This window comes from Carcharodon carcharias, chromosome 3 (assembly GCF_017639515.1).
Source record: "Carcharodon carcharias isolate sCarCar2 chromosome 3, sCarCar2.pri, whole genome shotgun sequence".
Classification (NCBI taxonomy): Eukaryota; Metazoa; Chordata; class Chondrichthyes; order Lamniformes; family Lamnidae; genus Carcharodon; species Carcharodon carcharias.
In genome coordinates this window covers 111,701,885-111,724,549 of record NC_054469.1, presented here as the reverse complement: position 1 = coordinate 111,724,549, position 22,665 = coordinate 111,701,885, and the positions used below count along the sequence as shown (strand labels likewise).

At 41.5% G+C, this 22,665-nt stretch overlaps 1 protein-coding gene across 3 annotated transcripts in view; it reads right to left on the bottom strand.

Annotated features, from left to right (window-relative positions):
• The window catches only part of casd1 (CAS1 domain containing 1), a 125,716-nt gene that overhangs the window by 26,885 nt on the left and 76,166 nt on the right, over nt 1-22,665 (bottom strand). The gene's annotated exons all lie outside the window — the stretch shown is intronic.

Below are 22,665 nucleotides of genomic sequence, written 5' to 3'. Positions count from 1 at the left end.
TCTCTCAGTGCTGACCAAAACAGATGGCCCTCTTCTAAGAGGTGTGACCGTCTTCTGGAACAAAGTATCCAGGTATTTCTCTTCCTCCCTTATGTTGCGCAGTGTCTACATTTCGGCTTCCAGATCAATAATCCTGATCCGAAATTCCTCAAGCTGCTTACACTTCCTGCAGATGTGTTTGTCATGGATCGCCTTGCTATCCAAAGCTCCCACATTTCATAGCTGCAACATAACACCTGTTCTGCCATTCTAACTTATGTTATTTAGTTAGTTTACTTTACTTTCTCCCTATGCATGCTACAATTTATCATTTATTGAATGCTAGTACCAGTGACAACTAACTACAAGGTATGTGTTTTAGATATTTGTTTAAATTACTTCATTTTTATTGCTTTTTTTAAAATCTTTATTGTTTGATTTTAATTTTAAAGTTTTCAAATTTTGGTTTATTACTTTAAAGTTTTAGTTAATTTTATTTAAAGATCTACCTTAACTCGCCTATCCTAAGCTGGTTTCTCTCACACTGTCCCTTAGACTGAGCACTTACCAGCTAATCAACTTACGAGCTTCCTGTAACATCACAGTTGTGCTTTTTTTTTTCTTTTTTCCCCCGGACTGCAGCTTCCCAGCAGCTGAAAGAGTGAAACACTGCGCTCTCTCAGCTCTCGACAGTCCCCTCCAGGCCTGCTCCACTCTGCTGCAACTCCCAGCAAGGTACCCAAGATACCTAAACTGAAGTCCCCGCCACTCTCCGCATCCTTTTCAAATTAGTGAACGAGATGGGTTTTTATGACAATCGACAATGGTTTCATGGTCAACATTACAGAGACCAGTTTGTTAATTCCTGATTTTTATTGATTGAATGTAAATTCTACCAGCTGCCGAGGTGGGAGTAGAACCCATGTCCCCAGAGAATTAGCTGGGCCTCTGGACTGAGTGACTAGTTGAGTGACATTACAACTATGCCACTACCTCCCCGCAATCTTACCTAACGTGAATTCAAACATTTTGATGAAAAAAGAAAAAACGATTTGCATCTGTATTGCCCATTTCATGACCTCAAGATGTCTCAAAGTGCATTCCAGCCAAAGTATTTTTGAAGTGTAGTCACTATTATAATGTAGGAAACATGGCAGCTAACTTGCACACAATATGAGCCCACAACACCAATGCAATAATGATCTGACAGATAATTTGCTTTTGTAATGTTGATTGAAGGATACATATTGGCTAGGACACAAGGGAATAATTCCCCTGCTCTTCTGAATAGTGTCATGAGTTCCTTTACATCCACCTGACCGGGCAAATGGGGTTCAACGTCTCATCTGAAAGACTGCGCCTCCAAGAGTGCAGCATTCCCTCAGTGCTGCACTAGAATGTCAACCTAGATCTTTGCTCACTTGAACCCATAAACTTCTAACTAGGTGATTGTGCTACCAGCTGAGCCACAGCTGACAGCTGAACCAAGAAGGATTTCACCCTCTCAATATACAATTGGTGTGTGAGCATAGGCAGCACATCATGCATACGAATGGGAATTATCCTGTGGCAGTTCTCTATTATTATTGCATTTGAACCACCACAACAAATTAAAGGTTGGCTACTGGACACCAAGGGTTGTCCTCTTGTGAAATGGATCATGACTCCAATTAGGAACTCAAGCTCAAGTGCCAAGTATACAATGAGCATTGTGCTGCCACAAGGGGTAATTATAGAGCACACTATCAGCATTCTTGAACAACCATCTGCTGCTGGATTGCCCTGGAATCGTCCTGCATTACTCACATGAGCTAGAATCAAAATCTGCAGTAGCATGCTGCACAACGGCTGTAATGAGGGAACAGTCGTTGCCACTGTCTATTAGGCAAGAAGCTAAGTAGCAGGAGCATGAGGAAGAGGAGGAAGAGAAAGTGGAGGAAGAGGGTGGTTAGAACATAGATAGCCCCTTTTTACTTGGACTCTGTGATCATAGTATTCAATATCAACCATATCCCTCCCACTCACCAACCACACCACATACTCTGTCTTCCCTCTGTCATTGACCTTCGATATGGATGATACATTCTCTTTCCAACAATACAAAAAATAAAAACTACCAAAAAATGCACATTCAAATCCACTTTAAAAAAATTACTCCTTTCATAATGCATACAAACTTCAACTAATCACTCTTGTGCATTCCCTTAGTGCCTGTCCTTTGTGTGCCTTCGCTTATCCCAGTGTTTCTATCAGGTACTTCACCAGTGGCTGCGATTAAAGAGGCTACAGATGGCCATAGAGGTTGATTTCAAGCAGTTCTGGGCTTTGAGGCCCCAGCTTCAGAGTGCACTATCTCAAGCTTGTACTGCAGCAGTCTGTTCAGGGATTGGCTCCTGATTAAGCCACAACTCTTATTTTAAAATTTTTTTTTTTTCCAAATCCCCCCCATGGTCTTGCCCCTTCCTATCTCCTCCAATCCCCACAATCCTCTGAGATGCCTGTACTCCACTAATTCTGGTCTCTTAAGCATCACCGATTTTAAAAATCATCAATGACCAAGCTTAGCTGCTTTAACATTTCCTTATGTAACCGTGTGTCCAATTTTGCTCCATAACACTCCTGTGAAGCGCCTTGGGACATTTTATTATGTTAAAGGTACTATCAGAAATGTGATTGGGTCAAAGAAAAAGGGCTGAAAATGGGTGACACCTGTGGGGGAGAGGACTGGTGGGGGGGTGGGCAGGGAGGTGACCCGGAGGAGGTGCGGGGGTGTCTGCCCCCCTTACACCGTGTGGAGACTTTTAAAATTTTTGTTTTCAAAGGGGCCTATCTGGTTTATTATTTCACAACATTTGAAGAAATAACCTGGCACTTCTGAAGACAAAAATAACACAGAGATTAATCAAACAATATATATGTATATTATTACCACTCACTGGAAAAGAGTGGTAGTAACAAAGTCAAAACATATTTAAAGGCAACCCTTCAAGCTGATCAAATTCCTAATAAATAAATTATGTCCAAGTTACTGTCAGTGTATAATACTTTAAGTCCTCTTACTGTTGAGGTGGGAGGGGTGCACTGCCTGTCTCTAGCTCCACTAGTCCATGGGTCACAACATATATTTAAATGATAAAAGCAAAATACTGCGGATGCTGGAAACCTGAAACAAAAGCAAAAATTGCTGGAAAAACTCAGAAGGTCTAAAAGCATCTGTGGAGAGAAAGACAGAGTTAACGTTTCGAGTCCATATGACTCTTCTTCAGAATCTGAAAAAGAGTCATACGGACTCGAAATGTTAACTCTGTCTTTCTCCACATATATTTAAATGATTTTTCCAGCTAGCTATACGGCCAAATGTGCGCTTTGCCTATTAATCTCAGAATGACCACTCAATGCCCAAGTTTCTTCAATAAACAACAAAATCATTAATTTATTATACAATCAGACTCGTCAAGTAGAAGGCAAAGCTGATTAATATACAGTATGAAATTATAATAATTACTTTTTTAAAATATCCTAACTCTCACACAAACCAAAAAAAAAATGAATTCTGCCCAAAGGGTTAAAAGTCAAGGGTTCAACGGATAAGGATAAATGGAGTCCTTGAAATGGCATCCGGGTTATGTGGTTGGTCTCTCAGCACTGGGCTGCGAAACAATTGATGACTCTTACACTACTTTTCCAGTGGACTTCGAGGAAAACTTGCAATCAGTTGAAGTCAGAACGTAGGGCGACGTCAAAGCAACTTCCAATTCACTCTCTGCTTTGAAATGGGTTAGGAGCTGTTGTCTTCTTAACCCAAGCAGTTGATCCTTCTCCCCCAGCCTACCAGTTCCAGTCAAATAAATGATTTGCTGACCCCCACAGGGATGCTTGTTGCTTTGAACTAGCTATGGCAGTGACTTCCTACAAACCAACTTTGGTAACCAACCAGCAAATAAGGTAAAAAAGTAACAACACATTCTCACATTATCTGTGAATACGTCACAGGAATCCAGTTAAGCTCCAGCATGAAGGCTGCTATTATCGTACCACTGACCTGAAGGCTGGCGATTGTAATGAGAATGGGGTATCCTGTATGATGTATAACAGACCTGTAGTACATCAGGTAGATTGAGTTAATGAAGATTTTTAAAGTTTTTTTTAAATTGTACAATGAATTGTTTGTATTCATGCATTAAAAGATGTGCGTTTCTGGAAGCAGGTGGGGTCTGAGATGTATGAGTCATATGTGTATTTCTAGCTGTATATCACTCTCTAGTGTGGGAAGACAAGGTCTGTGCAGCTAATGCAGAGCCAAAGTATTGTAATGCATCTTATATATATATATATGGTCTCACACTGCTCAGAGGAAGTTAGGATGGATGTATGCAACCAGAAAACACCACTGAGGGCTCAGTGTCCAGTGAATATAGCCTATGATACCTCTCATAACTCTTTAGTACATTTTTCTCCAGGTACTTCTTCAATTTTCTATCCAATTTTTTGAAACAATCAACCCTCACTGCCTTCCCTTGACTGCCCATTCTATACATTCACCACTTTTGGTGTAAAGTAATTAAATCCAAACAGTATTTTACCTTTTCCAGATTTCTTGTTGTACAATCTAGCACCATGTTAAACATTTCTTGCCTGCATCCTTTAGAATCTTGTATCTTGCTATCAACCATGAGCCTCCTCTTTGCCAATATAACATTCCCAACTTCTCCTTATTCCTCAGGTGCCTAATTTCAACTATCCAATGAAGCTGTTCTTTGCTGCACCACACTAACATCTGGATGCCCTTCTCATGACACTGACCAGAAGCTATTCAGTACTCAAGGGGCACTAGACTAGTATCTTGTACAACAGAAAACAGCAAAAAATGCATTTGTAGAGTACCCTTAACAAAATTGAACTTCCCAAGTGCTTCATAGAAGCTTTATAAGCCAAGTTTGACACCAAGCCACATAGGGTGATATTAGGGCAAATGATCAAAAGCTTGGTCAAACAGCTAGGTTTTAAGGAGCTTCTTTAAGAAGAAAAGAGAGGTAGGAGATGAGGATATTTAGGGAGGGAATCCCAGAACTTCAGGCCCAGGCAGCCAAAGGCACAGCCCCCAGTGGCAGAGCAATTAAATCGGTCATGCTCAAACACAGCTTCCGAGGCACTGTTTTTTTCAAAGCCATAAACCACCATGTGACCCCCTTGTAATCAGTCCACCTGGGTCAAGAGGTTTCCAGCTTCTTTAAAAATGCTTGGTTACCTTTTCTTGTAAAATGCTGTCTTTCCCAGAAACAGCAGCAACCAGAATCCTTGCATTAACCCTTTAAGAGACAGTGTCTTTTAAAAAACACTTCTTCCAGAATGTTCTTAGTCCTTGAAGATGAACCATTTTCTGTGATTAAAGCATTTATGACACTCCCTGCACTCATTCATTCACTTTTTATGCAAAATTAATAGTTATTCTCGCTATCATTTTAGCCTTTAGACACTTTGAAGCAAAGTTAAATTCTAGACAAAGCACTGGCAATTCCATAATTTTTCCTCGCAATGTGGACAATCTTTAAGGCTGTAATAATAAACTTCATCCAAATATTCTGGCATTCTGGTTTTAAATTTTTTCCACAAAACTAAGGGCTGTGATCAGTATCTACCAGTTCTCCCTGTATCCATGGCAGACATACATGTCAAAATATTTAAGAGCTAATAGCAAGCCCAGGGTTTCCTTTTCCATTGTAGAGTATCTTTTTTGCTGTCGATTCAGCTCTTTGGAAAAGTAGCCCACTGGCCTTTGTATGCCTGATTCATTTTCTTGGAACAGGACTACACGTACCCCCAGACCACTAGCATCAATTGTTACTTTGAAGGGTTTAGTGAAATTTGGAGAAGCCAAGACTGGTTCATTGATCAAAATTGCTTTCAGCCTTTCAAAAGATACTTGGCATTTCCCCCGTCCACACTAACTTGGCTTTCTTTTGTAGCAAATCTGTCAGTGGAGCAGCTGCAGTACTGAAATTTTATGTAAATTTGCAGTAGAGCTAACACCTCCCCAAAAGCCTCATGATCTCTTGCTTCATTTTAGGGGAAGGGAACTCCACCAAAGCCTGTACTTATGCTGCTCTTGGCAGCACCTGTCCTTGCCCTACTATATGCCCTAGGTATGCTACCTGTGCTTTTGCAAACTTATTTTTGGCAAATCAGCTGACCATCGTTTTCCAAGCAGAGCTTCTAATTGTTTTAATTGCTCCAAATTGCACTAAAGAAGGGTCATACGGACTCTAAACGTTAACTGTTTCTCTTGTCACAGATGTTGTCAGACCTGCTGAGTTTTTCCAGCATTTTCTCTTTTAATTTCAGACTTCCAGCATCCACACTATTTTGCTTTTATTCTAATTGTTTTAAGTGGTCCATCCAAGTGTCACGACATATTAGTGCGTCATCAAGATAAATCTCACAGTTAGGAACACTGGCTGATACTTGGTTCATTAGTCTCTGAAAATCTGCTGGGGAGTTTTTTTTGCCCAAATGGCATCTCACAGTATTGGTAAAGACCATCTGGTCCAAAGGCCGATATTTCTTTAGTTTGGGGTGTTAAAGGAAGCTGCCGATAGCCCTTCAGCAAATCTATTTTGGTAAGAATCAGTATTAGATCCATGTTCAGCACCACTTGGAGGAAGCTCTAAGGGTGGCAAGGGCAAAAGATGTACTCAGAATGGGTGGGGGATTTCAATGTCCATCACCAAGAGTGGCTCGTAGCACCACTACAGATGATCTGGCTGTGTCCTAAAGGACATAGCTGCTAGACTGGGTCTGTGGGAGGTGGTGAAGGAACCAACAAGAGGGAAAACATACTTGACCTCATTCTCAATCTGCCTGCCACTGAAGCATTTGTCCATGACAATATTGATAGCAGTGACCACTGCACAGTCCTTGTGGAGATGAAGTCCCCTTTCAAACTGAGGATACTCTCAATCATGCTGTGTGGCACTACCACTGTGCTAACCAGGATAGATTTTGAACAGAACAAGCAGCTCAAGACAAAGCAATCACGAGGCATTATGGGCCATCAGCAGCAGCAGAATTGTACTCAACCACAACTTGTAACTTCATGGCCCAGCATAACACCCACTCTGCCATTACCACCAAGCCAGAGGATCGACCTTGGTTCAATGAAGAGTTCAGGAGAGCATGCCAGGAGTAGCAACAGGTATACCTAAAAATAAAGCGTCAACCTGGTGAAACTATAACACAGGACGACTTGCATGTCAAGCAGCACAAGCAGCAAGTGATAGAGCTAAGCGATCCCACGACCAATGGTCAGATCTAAGCTCTGCAGTCCTTCCACATCCAGTCGTGAATGGTGGTGGACAATTAAAGAACTAACTGGAGGAGGAGGCGGTTCCACAAATAACCCACATCCTCAATGATGAGGAAGCTCAGCACATCAGTGCAAAAGATAAGGCTGAAGCATTTGCATCAATCTTCAGCCAGAAGTGCTGAATGGATGATCGATCTTGGCCTCCCCGAGAGGCCCCCCCAGCATCACAAATGCCTATTTTCAGCCAATTCAATTCACTCCATGTGATATCATGAAACAGCTGAAGGCACTGGATACTGCAAAGGCTATGGTCCTTATGGACAATAGTCTGGCAATGGTGCTGAAGACTTGTGCTCCAGAACTTGCCCCCCACCCAGCCAAACTGTCCAGCACAGCTACAACACTGGCATCTGCCCAGCAATGTCCTGTCCACAAAAAAGCAGGACAAATCCAACCCGGCCACTTACCGCCCCATCAGTCTATTCTCCATCATCAGTAAAATGACGGGAGGGGTCATCAACAGTGCTATCAAGTGGCACTTGCTTAGCAATATCCTGCTCACTGATGCATAGTTTGGGTTGTGCCTGGGTCACTCAGCTCCTGGCCTCATTACAGCCTTGATTCAAACATGGACAAAGGAGATGAACTCCAGAGGTGAGGTGAGAGTGACTGCCCTTGACATCAAAGCAACATTTGACTGAGTGTGGCATCAGGGAGCCTTAGCAAAACTGGTGTCAATGGGAATCAGGAGAAAAACACTCCACTGGTTGGATTCATACCTAGCATAAAGGAAGATGGTTGTGGTTACTGGAGATCAATCATCTGTTCTAGGAGATGACTGCAGGAATTCCTCAGGATAGTGTCCTCGGTCCAACTACCTTCAGCTGCTTCATCAATGACTTTCCCTCCATCATATGGTCAGAAGTAGAGATGTTCGCTGATGATAGTACAATGTTCAGCACCATTTGGAACTCCTCAGATACTGAAGCAGTCCATGTTGAAATGCAAAGACTTGGACAATATCCAGGTTTGGGCTGACAAATGGCAAGTAACATTCATGCCACACAAGTGCCAGACAATGACCATCTTCAACAAGAGAGAATCTAACCATCGTCCCTTGACATTCAATGGCATTACCATCGCTAAACCCCCAATGTCAACATCCTGGGGGGTGACCATTGACTAGAAACTGAACTGAACTAGCCATATAAATACTGTGGCTACAAGAGCAGGTCAGAGGCTAGGGATCCTTCAGTGAGTAACTCACCTCCTGACTCCCCAACACCTGTCCACCATCTATAAGTCACAAGCCAGAAGTGTGATGGAATACTCTACCCTTGCCTAGATAAGTGCAGCTCCAACAACACTCAAGAAGCTTGACACCATCCAGGACAATGCAGCCTGCTTGATTGTTTGTGATTAGGATGACATTCACCTCTCTACCACCAATGCACAGTGGTAGTGGTGTGTACCATCTACAAGTTGCAATACAGGAGTTCACCATGCTGCCTCAGACAGCACCATCGAATCCCACAACAACTACCATCTAGAAGGGCAAGGGCAGCAGGCACATGGGAACATCACCACCTGGTAGTTCCCCTCCAAGTCACTCACTATCCTAACTTGGAAATATGTTGCCATTCCTTCACTGTCATTGGGTCAAGCTCCTGGAACTCCCTCCCTAACAGCACTGTGGGTGTACCTATACCACATGGATTGCTGCAGTTCAAGAAGGCAGCTCACTACTACCTTCTCAAGGGCAATTAGGGATGGGTAATAAATGGCCTAGCCAGCGATGCTCACATCCATGAAAAAAATGGCACTGCTAACTCTGTCAACACAGTCATCCAAGTAAGCAATTGGTTAGGAATCTACTTTTGTTACTGCATCGACTTTCCTGTTGTCTATGCAGGAATTGTTCGAACCATCTGGTTTAGGCACTAATAACTCCAGCCGCTTTGGCTGGCTTCAAAGGGGTGATTTTCCAACATATATCGGATCTGTTTTCGGCCTGAGTCTGTTTCTCTGGCTTTAAGTGGTAAGAATACTGTTTTATAGGAGAGGATTTCCTTACACCCACATAATGTTTGGCTAGGATTGTACATCCTGCTTTGTCCCTACAAATTCCTTTAAATGCTGTGAGAAGCCTTGTTAGATCTTCTTGTTCTGCATCTAAATACCAAAGCATGGAGTCCAATCTCCCTAATAGTTCAGTATTAGCTAACCAGATTGTAGGAAATTCAATTTGAGAATTGCCTAGGCCTCTTTCTGCCTCATCCTCACTACCTCTTTCATCCTTCACTGTCCTGACTATCTGACATACCTGTACTTGCTTATCCTTCTCCCAGCAATGATAATGCTTCAACATATTCATGTGACATAGCCAATTCTTTTTCCTGTGATCCCGTTCATCAAATAATTAACTATACCAATCCTTTTAACTACTTTATATGGACCACTGAACCATGCTTTTGGTGGTTCATCCTGTAAAGGCAGTAGTACTAACACATCATCCCTTGTTGAAAGGTTCGGGTCTTGGCATGTTTTTCTGCCCATTTCTTCATGGTTGTTTGGGAAGCTTTAAGGTTACAGGCACTTGTGAGCCAATCCTTGAACCTAGATACATATTCTACCATGGAATATTTGTCCCCCTGTTCTAAATGCTTTTCTTTGATTAGTTTCAGAGAACCTTTCACCTCATGTCCATAAACGACCTCAAAAAGACTAAAACTGGTAGACTCATTAGGTGAATCTCTACTGGCAAACACAAAAAATTCTAACCAATCATCTCAATCATGGGGATAATTTTGACAGACCGTCCTAATCATTGTTATGAGAGTCTGATGGTATCATCCCAGAGCTCCTTGAGTTTGTGCGTGGTATGCCGAGGACTTTCACTGTTTTATCCCATACCACTCATAACTTCCTGAAAAATTTTAAACATGAAATTGGAACTTTGATTGGATTGGACCTCAATCGGTAATCCATATTGAGTGAAGAATTAGGTTAATTTCTCTCCAGTACCTTGGCAGAAACTGTTCTCAAGGGACTGGTTTCTGGGAAAGAGTAGCCACATCAAAAATACTGAATACATATTATTGTCCTGCTTTTGTTTTTGATAAAGATCCCACACAGTCTACCAACATCTGACTAACTGGTCCTCCAAAAACTGGCATGGGAATTGGTGGTGCCAGTTTGATTGCAGGTTACGGTTTTCCCACAATCTGGCATGTATGACATGTTTTAAAAAATTGTACTATGTCCTTGTGAAGACCTGGCCAATAAAAATATGCCGACTTATACGTGCTTGGTCTTTCGGATCCCCAGATGTCCTTCCAGAGGAATTTCATGAGCTATCCTTAATAGTTCCTGACGATATTTGGGCGGCTCCCTTACCTGATGAACTCTTCGTCTACAGGTCTGTGAGGAGGTCTCCATTTCCTCATCAGAATCCCATTTTTAACTTAGTAGCATTCTAGAACTCCTTTTGCTTCAGCTTCAGTTTGAGTCGATTGTGCCACTTAACTCTGGATCAGCTTGCTGAGCCTCAATCAGAGAAGACTTACTAATCATTTCCTTCGGATTATTCAAATCCCCAAAGAAAGTTTCAGGGAGCCAAATATTTGTTTGTAGTGCCAATTCCACGTCCAACGATGGAACTTGTTTAGCCATTGCTCGGGTCACTACACTAGGGAAAAACTCCTAGGATCTTTTCCTGCTACTGCTCTATCTCCTTGCCTACACTTGGTCTTTCCGTAACTACTGGAGAAGCTACTACTTTCACACCGGCAGTTAATTTCTGAGAAGCAAGTCAGGCAAACTATGAATAACTCCAACCGTTATAATTCCAGACATTAGGTCGCACTCCAAGTGCACCCAATATGCCCCGCCAATACCAATTGCTAATACCTTGGCATTTAGTGAACTCTCTTGCGGAAAAGTCATGCCTTTCCCCAGAGAGTGTCTCCCCTGTATCCCTGAGTATAACTATAGATTTAACTGCTTCACTTGAGGGATAAAGAGTTACTTTGCCTTTTGACAAGAATTCCCTGTAGTTCTCAGATATCTTATTTACCTCCCCCATACACACGGCAGTGTTTGTGCTTACAGCTGCAGTCAGAGCTACAGCTTGGTCTGCAGTACACTTGGTTAGGTCACATTTTCTGCATCAATATCAGTGTACCCTGATAAGTCCCGTAGATTTACCTTGTAACTTCCAGCAATGGGAGCATTAGGCCATTGGAAGTTACTCCCACCCTCAGAACTTTCCTTTCTGGTCTGAGGAGGAGATTCCGGTACATTACCAGCTTCTTGTCCCTGGCTACTTGCCTTCCTGTCACTCTGCAACCTTCTATCCTTCTCTGGTTTGTGCCTGCCTTTCTGTTTGCTCCCTTTTAAATTTGAATTCTAGCCTCTTTTTGGTTTCCTGCCTTTCTGCTTTCTCCTGTTTTCCTTTTCCTTCTCCTGAAATTCTAATTCTAACTTCTTCAGTTCTAACTGAAACTGTGCCCCTGTATACTTATCTCCTTATGATTCCACAGGTTCTTTCACTTGTGGACAAGCTCGTAATCATCAGCCATTTCAGCTGTCTGTCTAGCTGTTGAAAGCTTCTGATTCTCTACATGAGTTCTTACTACTGAAGGGAGTGAATTCTCCTTCAGTATTATTTCCCTAAGGGTCTCATACATGACCTCTATCTTTAGCGCCAACATCCAAAGATCCAAGTTAGTTTGCACTACCCTCTCAAATTCTATATACATTTGCACAGGCTGTTTCCAGAGATTCTGAAATTTCTGCATGTAAGCTTCAGGGAACAACTCATAAGCAACGTGAAGAGTCTTTTTTTGCCACCTCATAATCTGTAGAAGACGCATGAGGAAGCAAGACATAAACTTCATGAGCTCTACCAGTCAATCCACTTTGCATAAGCAATGTCCAGATTTCTTTTTGTCATCCCATCTTTTCAAAAGAAATGAAAAATGCCTCTATGTCCTTTTCCTCAAACTTCAGAAGGGCTTGCACAAATTAAACAGCTCCCCATTGGGTCTTGGGTTAGAGTCAGAATCTTCCCTACACACATTTCCCCTAGAGCCAAGGCCAGCCTGTTGTTTTAGCATTCTAAGCTGGTATTCCCTTTCTCCTTCCAGCCTTTCTGCTTTCCCCCCTTCTCCTTTTCCTTCACCTGAAATTCTAGATCCAACATCTTCTAATCTAACTGAAACTGTGCCCATGTAAACTTGTCTCTTTCTGATTCTGGTTCTTCCATTTTCATATTCAACTTTTTGGTCACTAGTTTTCAAAGGTCTGCTTCTTTAGCGCTCTCACTAATTTCTGCCTGTACCTCTTCTACCACTCGCCAACTGCAACTGTTAATATCATTAAAGAATCATAATTTAACCGAGGCTACTTCAAAAACTCACTTGTATTAGAAGTACTCATTCCGCCAATATAAACTTTAATACAGAAGAAATCTGGTTGTTGCTTTTTATCCTTTCCCAATTACACATTTTTGTCATAGGTTAAATCCGAGCCCCCAATTATATGTTATGACTGAGATAGGATAAGCGCAGTTTCTAGTTCTACTACTCCATGAAATCAGGACATATATTTAAATGATTTCACCAGCTAGCTATACAGCCAAATATATACTTTACCTATGAATCTCAGAATAACCAGTGCCCAGGTTTCTTCAATAAATAACAAAATTATTAATTTATTATAAAATCAGACTGGTCAAGTAGAATGCGAAACTTATTAACTTACAGTATGAAATATGAAAGTATAATAATTACTCTTTCTAAATACAGTCGTTTGGTAGCACAGAACTTGAGTATTACCGAAAGAGATGTCAAAGCTTTTCAACTTGCACTCATCAGGGTACTTCAAAAGAATACCAACGTAACAGGAAAACAACAATTTTTACTGGTTGTGAAAAGAGTGCTGATTGGTTGGCAAGTGGACTCTGATTGGTAGAGGCATTGCCACGGAGAATGCACCAATGACGATGATCGACAGTTAACTGCCAAGCATTGTTTAAATTTTAAACCAGGCAGCTTGACCCTGATTGGTCTAGGCATTGCCCTAAGGAACGAGTCAACGAATGACTGTCACTTATTTTGTTTAGCTGAAACAGGCACAATGTGTGTACGTGTTCTTTCTGTTTACAAAGAACAGGGCCCCGTCTATCCATATATGTAACTTCCAGCATATGCCATACTGCGAACCTGACTAACAATCTTAAATTGGTTGTCAGCCTAACTCTTAGCACACTGAGGATTATTTAGTAAATGTTGTCCAATCCCGCAATCAGATCTAATGTTGTGAACAGCGGCTAGGACATGCTGTTTGGTACAATCTGCCAGTCTTCGGGACGTATGGCTTATGTACCTAGCATTACATTGGCACTGAAATTCATATACCACATTACTCATTTCTGTGATAGGCAGGATGTCTTCTTGGCTTGATGACAGCATCCTGTTAGTGCTGAATACCATTCGTGTTGCTACTGCATAGTAGCAGCATGAAGCAACTAGCTTCACCTGTTGCTCAAATTTTTGAGATACCTTGCCCTTCCAGGGTAATCTGAGGTAAACTGGGCAGTTTTCAGGGCTGAAAGTGACGGCCTTAGGCCTGTTCATGAGTTTAAGTGATATACAGTGCGTAATTATCTGATCAGGGTAGCCATAATTCCACAGGATGCCTTTGATGTGCCCTATTTCAGTATCAAGGTTGCATGGTAAGCAAATGGCTCAGCCCTATTTACAAGGTTGCCAATAAGACCAATCTTATATTGTGTGGAACTGCAAGAATCCCAAAGCATATTTTGATCAGTGAAGGTAGGTTTGCGGTAGGCCATAGTAGAGAACCCCCCAGCAAATTTCTCAATTATTAGGCCAAGGAAGGGGAGTTAATTTGACTGCTCCATTTCAAAGGTTAAAATGAGCACAGGATGGATCCCATTAAGACATGTAAGGAAATTATTACTTGCAGCTGTGGATTTAAACAGTGGACATATCGTCTACTTTTCAGAAATAAGCGAGAGGTAGGAAGTTAGGTGTCATTCCATCGAAGACATGTTTCTCATGGAAACAAAGATGTTTCCGAGAGCTGGGCCTAGAGGGGATTCTGTGACAAACCATCTATTTGGGCGGAAATGGTGTCATTAAAACAGAGCTCAACTTGCGCGAGTTGCTGAGTTCATAAGTTGAACGAATATTGATTCATGCAATGGTGGCAGGTCTAGATCACCATGATATATAGTGCTGCAGCGCAAATGTCTATGGCTTCCTTAAGTGGAACATTGGTGAATAGGCTAGCAATGTCAAATGAGCACATGGACACAGTCTTGCTATCGCTATACAAGTCCTGCATGGCCTTTGCAAATGGGAAGGAATCCTTCACCGTGTCTGTGGAAAACTTAGTCAAAACTGGTTGCAACAAAGTGCCAACCATTTGGCCAATTCATGTTGTGCAGAAACGGTCAAAGATAGGATAGGGCGTAAAGGGACATGACTTTTGTGTGCCTTGGGCAGCCCACGTGGACGTAGCAAACAATGAAGGCGAACCCTGTCATATATAGCACGCGGCAGCTCATCTCTCTTACACAAGTCCAGTAAGTGTTTTTTTTAAGCTTACTTTCAAGCAAGACTGTCCAGTCATGTTGAGCGGCAGGTCTAATGGATACAAATTTGGACCCTCTCTCACAAACGGATCCAAAAACAAATAGAGAAACTCTACCCAAAAGATTAAATGTCAATGATTCAAGGGAAAAGGATAGATGGTGGATTCCTTGAAATGGTCTGGGTTATACATTTGGTGTCTCAGCGCTGGTCTGCAAGATAATTGATGACTCTTGCACTACCTTTCAGGCGGACTTCAAGGAAAACTTGCAGTGAGTCGAATTCAGAATGTAGAGTGACTACGGAACAACTTCCATTCACTCTCAGCTTTGGATTTGGTTGGGAACTTCAAGAGTTATTGTCTTCTTTACCTAAGCAGTTGACCTTTCTTGTTTCCTCCCAAAGCAAAAACAGCCTGTCAATTTTTAAACATAGTTTTCAAGGCCATAAACCACCATGTGACCCTCTTATAAACAGGCCACCTGGGTCAAGAGGTTTCCAACTTCTTTAAAACTGCCTAGTTACCTTTTTGTGTAAGATGCTAACTTTTCCAGGAACAGCAGAAACTAGAGTCATTGCATTAACCCTTTAAGGGGTGGTGTCTTTTAAAAAAACACAAATTCTTCCAGAATGTTCCTGGCCTTGAAGATAAACTATTTTCTGTGATTAAAACATTTATGCCAACACCGTTCACTTTTCTGCTAATTTAAGCACATTTAGTAACTTAACATGGTTTGAAACCCCAACACTGGCTGGATTCAATCCTGTCCTTACAAAGCACCAGGAATTCTACACAGGTAGCGAACACCAAACTGGGCACATGGACACAAAGCAAAGAGACATTTCCTTAAAAATAGTTTACTAATAAATGCAGCACCTTTTCACAGCAGGAAGCGATAATGAAGTCACTTTGGGTACTCAGGTCACATTAATTATTCAAAATTTTATGCACAGCTGAATTATGGAACATACGAACATAGCAGCAGGAGTAGGCCATTCAGCCCGTCATGCCTGTTCCACTATTCAATACAATCATGGCTGATGTCCATTTCAATGCCTCTTTCCCACATTATCCCCATATCCCTTTAAGCCATTGGTATTTGGAAATCTATCAATCTCTGATTTGGACATACTCAAAGACTGAACTTCTGTAGAGAATTCTAGATTCACAATCCTCTGGGTGAAAAAATTTATCTTCTTCTCAGTCCTAAGTGGCTTCCCCCTTATTTTGAAATTGTGTCTCCTGGTTCTAGAATTCCAAGCCAGAGGAAACATCTCATTTGCATCTACCCTGTCTATCCCTTTAAGTATTTTGTAGGTTTCAGTGAGATCACCTCTCATTCTTGGAAACTCGAGAGTGCTGTTATGTGCTGTTTCGTCTTGAGTTCGAAGTCTAGATGGGAATTCTTTAGGGTTTGCCTTTTTCCCCAAAGAAAACTGCTTTAGTCTGTAATTCGTAAAAACTGTCCTAGTTTAATTACAGATCCAAATACATCTCAGTACTCTACACGAGACTGTACTTCTGCTTCCTAAATTTATTTCGATGTTGAGGACGAACTGCATTCTCTTGCTATGCCACAGGACTGTTTTCTACCTGGGTGGTTGCAGAGTTTCTACTTGTCCCTGGTTCCTTATATCTATCTGGTTCTGGATAATAAGTTCAAGGTTCCAATGGTTCCCTTCCCAATGATATCAAGGCTTTGCAGTTCCTTACATTTCCTCAGTCTGTTTCAATTCAATAAGATCATGGCTGTGGTGCTCCTCACTTCTTCTGTTGGTCTCATATCCACACACTCTCCCCAGGCTGTAGCACTTTTCTGTCTCTTGCTGTGTGCCTGAAGTTGAAATTACAAGCTTGACTGTCTCTTTGTTGCTCCTCACGCTTCTAACACTCTCATGATCATCTGAAGTAATGTCAGGTTGTAGTTTTTGTTGTAGCGCTAGAAGTTGTGTTCGCAGCCGTTTTCCCGTCATTAGCTCTGATGGCGAGAACCCGTTTTTTAGCTGTGAGGTTCTGTAGTTAAGCAGGGCTAAGTTAATATCTTAGTTCTTTTTCATCAATTCCTTGACTGTTTGAACTTCTCTTTCTGCTTCTCTGTTCGATTGAGGATATCTCAGTGAACTAGTCACGTACAAGAAACCATAGGTGGCAGAACAGCTCATTAATAAACTGAGGACCGTTATCTGACACCACAGCATCTGGGGTGCCACGTGTCGTGAAAATTCTTTTTGGTGATGGAATGACTGCCTCTGCTGTAATGCTGTGCAGCCTACTCACTTCAAACCATCTGGAGTAATAATTGATGACAATGATGAAAACTTTACCTTTAAACTTAAATAAATCCATTCCCAGGCACTCCCTATGGCCTTCAAAAAAAGTGGAGGGGTTTGCTCTGCTGTTGGTTATTCACTGCACACAGAAGGCAATTTGAGTTTAACTCTTCAATGCAATGACTAATGCCTGGCCAGCAGACTGACTGCTGGGCTCTTGTTCGGCAAGTCACTATCTCCAAGTGACCTTGATAGATTTTCTGGAGACCTTCAAATCAAAGTGTTTTAGGGATGACTAATTTGTCAGTAAAAATTAAGAAATCAATGATTGTGAGATGTTTTTTCTGTTTGAAGTACTGAGTTGTTAGGAGTATAATCTGGCCATCCATTCTGGGAAAACTCTTATTTTCATCTTCCTGCTGTTGTGCTTGCTTAATCTCTTGTAATCTCTTTTCCATGGCTGTTAAGTGTTTAGTAATTTGCGAAGTCTATGCTGCATTTCCTCAACAAAATTTAAATCTTCCAGTTTGACTCCTTCCACTCTTAAGCACAATAATACATCTGTTGTAGTCTGGCACTTCCCTACAATGTACTCGATGCAGAATCGTATCTCGAGTCTCAGTCTAAAACACTGAATTCCAGGTGGCATATTTGCAATCTCCTTTATGTTAGAGGCTTGTGGTTGGTTTCAATTTTAAATCATAATCCCATAACATAATCAGAGAGCTTCTCACACGCCCATATAGCTGCTAAAACTTCTTTCTCAATGGTCGATTGCCTTTTCTGTGACCTTGAGAGATCTTAAGAAGTAATAAACTAGTCTTTTGTCCATATTTTTGAATACTGCGTCCAAGCCTACAGATAATGTGCCCGTTGCTACAATTGTTGATAATACTAAATCGCAGTGCTTTATAACTTCTGGCGAGATTATGAAATTTTGATCTTGTCAAAAGCATTTTGCTGGTCCATATTCCAGCACCGCTGTTGACTTTGTTTCAACAGCTGTCATAACACCTTCTTGATGTCCGCCAAGTTTGGCAGGAATTTGCCTACTTGATTGAGCATGCCAAGGAGTCCTTGTAATTCTGCCATGTTTTTAGGCCTTGAGAACCCTCCAATCACCTTGGCTTTCTATGGGTCAACAGTAATTCCTGAAGCCTGCACAAATGTGGCCTAAGAATTTTATCATAGGCTTTGCAAATTCATACTTGTTGTTTAAGGTAAAACTTGCTTCTTGTGGAACTTTGAGGACTCCTCTCACTCATTGGTCATGTTCTTTTCTCCATCAACCATGTACAAGAATGTTGTCCATTTGGCATATTACATCTTCCATACCTTCCAGGGTCTGAGACATTGTTCTTTGGGATAACTCATGTGCAGAAGCAAATTCAAATGGTAACCTGTTAAAAATAATGACCAAATGGGGTGATGAAAGTAGTTAGCAATCTGGATTCTTTGTCCAGAAGCAACTGCCTAAAGCTGCTGTTAGCATCTAATTTTATAAAGAAGGTGTTTTTTGCTAATTTGGTGACCACTGCTGCCAAGAGGAGGATCTCGCACTCTACATACTTGCTTAGCATCCATCCTTAGGGTTATGTGATATTCTGTCTTCAGCTTTCCTAAGCCTGAAAATAGGGATGGACATTCCTTTCTGAATACATTACTGGACAGCTCATCAGCAATTTCATCAACCTTGTAAACCAGCCTCAACGGCAAGCATGCTTCTCTGCTGAATAATGGTGACTCCTGATTCTGTATAACATGCAGGGGTTCAATAGTTTCTGTATTCTTGTATCTTAATCTCGCCAAGTGTAGGCCTATTACTTTCAGCATAGTCCCTTCTGGACTCTGCAACTGGATGGAGGATAGGTGTAAGGTGATATTTTTAAGCCACTTCACTTCACCAGATAATACTAAAACATCTGCACCTGTATCTAGCTTGAATTCTGTGGGGTGATCATTAACTTCCAAATTAATGGTCCAGTAATTATTTTCTGTTTCATTAACTTCTCCTAGGAGAGTTATTTGTTTTTTCTGTGGCTCTTCCACTTCTTGAATTTGATTTGGCCTTGTTATTTTTTCTGTTTTCCTGTGAGTTACTTGTATTTTAGGCAGACAATTTTAAGCGTCCTCAAGCAATTTGTGCACATTTGGTTCCTTATTTTATTTCAAAGGCAAACCCATACTTCTTCAAAAGAGGAGACACTTCACATTACAAGTTCAATATCAGTCTTGTTTGTTTCTTCTGGTAGGAAACTGAGTGTCAATATGTTGCTTTCTGTTCTTTCCTTCTGATGTCAATGTTTTCTGTCTCTTGAACAACTTCATTTTGTTTCGCCTGATCACGAACTGAACAGCCTCACTAACTCTTATTTTGTGGTAGGTTTCCTCAACAAGATTCTTGTACCTTCTCTTCTCATTCTCATCCATAAAGGCAAATAAAAAAAGTCAAAACACCCATTTGCTGCAAAGTATCTACTATAACATCATTGACACTAAGCCATCAATGTGGGTACATAACAGTCTGGCATATTGAACATTAATCTCGTAAGTGTAGAAACATAGGACATTTCTTCTCTAAGATCTGTAGACCACCTGACATCAGTGTAGCGATCATTCAGCAGGATCTCCAGAAAACCTTGCAGGGTTTGCAAAAGGCCTTGGTTGCATAATGCACAGGAGGACAGCTGTCCTCCATCAATATCCAGTAAGTGCGGAGGAACGGTTCTCAAGCAAGTTTTCAAACTAGTCTTTGACTTTGAAATGACACTGCAAGAGTTTATCCATGGCAATTTATGCTTTGAGAATAGATCAACTAATACCTTGTACAAGGTTTTAGCATTCACTCTATCTACACAGACACCAGGTACTGCACCAAACTTTTGACTCTGAGAAGCTCACTAAGATAGAGAACCTTCTACAAATCTGCAAAAGGCCGTATCAATGTTCAGACAGAAGGGAGAATGCTTCAATTTACTAACCAACTCTTCTGTCAGTGTTTTGCTAAGGCCACACTTCATTTAGTATGAAGCACACATACGGTCCATCTTCAGCGAGTCAAGTGTCTTAGGGCTCTTTGCCAAGTGTTGTGCAATCGTGTGATCTGAGGGCCATCATAAATAGAGAATGTTCTGCAGTGAAAGCTGACTGTTGCTTCAGCATTGGCAATTTGGTCTTGAGAAGATACATGTGGTTTAGGAGGTGGTTCAACTTTGCTGACACTAGATGTACAGGTCTCGAAAAGTGCATGCAGACCTTAAGTTGCACATCATCATTATTGCTGGAACCTTGCAGATGAGCACTGGTGCTCAGATCATGTAACTTTGATTGGCCCTTCTTCGAATGTTCATGCTGCTTTACAACCTTCAAACCACTAGTTCTTCAATCAAACTCTTTGGAACAAACCGAACAATATGTTTTGCCTGGTGTCTTGAGTTTTCTTACAAAAGCAACTAATGAGGAACCAGTTGTTACACTATCACTTTTGTCTCCAGCCATTTCCAAGTATTTTTCAACCTTTATCAATTTCCCTGACCTCTAAGTCATTTCTTTGCTCCAGAATGTTTTGTCTGACATTGTAGCAACAATTTGCACACACTATCATGACTACAGTGTGAAATGCATCTGTGTGTTTCAAGTTGAGAGCAGCACATGAATTATGTACTAATGCGATGGTGACATCACTCACCATGTACCACTCTGGTAGACTGCCAGGTACACATTATTCATGCAGCATAAGTTACTCTGCCTGCTAGTCAACACATAATGTGCACATCTTAAAGAATAAACAAAATGATTTTAATTGCCTTTCTCCATTTAGTAATTAAACCTGGGAGGAATAAAGCCCAGAAAGCTATTAAAAGAAACAAGCTGAGTGGCAAAAAAAACCAAATCCAGTAATAATTGGAAAAAATCACAATCCTGAGCTATATAAATACAAGTTACTGTTATTCAGCACCACAATGACAGCAGGCTAAGCCTCCACTGCACTCAGGTCTTTGTCGAAAGCTGGGTGCTGTAATGGAAGCTGTGATATTGGCTGGGCATGGCATCATGGTGGATTCCACTGGTGTGGCAATGGAGGTGGCAACCCATTCCTTATTGGAAAGAATGGGCTTCAAGCTCTGTGCCAATATGGTGCTGGGCTCCTCCATGCTTCTGGACATAGTATAGTCAAAAACCTACCAGAAAGTTTGTATACAAAGTATTTGTTTATGCACACCCATCTTTTGTAATCAGGTCCACCGAAGTACTCATCTGATACCTCTGCAGTAGAACCAGTGTGCAACCATGCCTGCCAGCAAGTTGGCACCAGTGCTCTGCTCTGGATCCTGCACTGTTTCAAGTCTATCACCACATGCTAATCCCACCTCTGATCTAGACACTGAAATACATGCAATATCAGTCTCTTGAGCAGCGTACTGAAGATTGAGTGATGGTGTTGCTTGGGGGAAGAGAAGAACAAAAAGATATCTTCAGTATCGATCCTTCCAGTGCTACCAATGGCCATAATCTCAGTGATGTATGGCCAGTACTGTCTCCTCAATGATTGTATGAGTGTTAAAACATGTATGCGCACATGCCCTCCTCCAGTTCTTAGCTGCCACCTTTTCCTACAAGCAAGATAGAAAACGTCAGAGTGTCCTGCAAAATGTTTGGGTGATGTGGCTGCCATGGTTGAATAGTTGCCAACGTGGGAGCGTGTGTGGGAGGTTTGTAATAGAGCAAAGTGTGGAAAGGTGGAGTGACCCATATGAATTGAAAGGTTGATTACTGTTTAAGAGAAATTGTTGGGTGGTGAGGTGTAGTGCATGCAGCAGTGGATCAGTTGGTGCAGTTGGTAGGATATGCCATTTGATGACTGAACTCGCTTCACCATGATAATTCACGTCAAATCTTCTTGCACTGCATTCATGTTCTTGGGGCTAAATTCCTGGCATTGACTTCCGCTGCTGCTGCTTCCCAGTTCCTCTTGAGCTTATGTCTAAAAACCAATCCCCCCACCACAAACCCTCCCACCACCACACATCCTTTTCTTCATACCTCGCACAAAGACCTCCAGTGTATTGTCAGAAAACCTTGATGCACACTCTCTCACATGATAAGCCATTCCTCAAGTTTCAAAACAACTCTCACCACATCTTGCAAACACTCCAACTGTGGAGTACCTCCAATTTAAGAGGTGCAGGCTGCCTCACTTATTCCAGCTGCTCATGATAGAGGCCCCTTCTGGTACACGTAGCCAATGAACTGTGCAGGATGTACTGCTGCCCTTAGCAACGATATAAAACAGCGGCCAGCAGGAATTTAACATGCTGCCTGCAATGCAATGAATGGGCGTGGGTCAATTATATACCACCATCTTCAAGGCCATTTTTCAGGTATTATCTAATATAGTGCCAGGATCTCTAATGCTAATGCAGAATTGAAATAAAACTGCAGAAGTGGTTAAATGATGATACTTTGTACTGAAAGATTTCTAATGCTTTATAA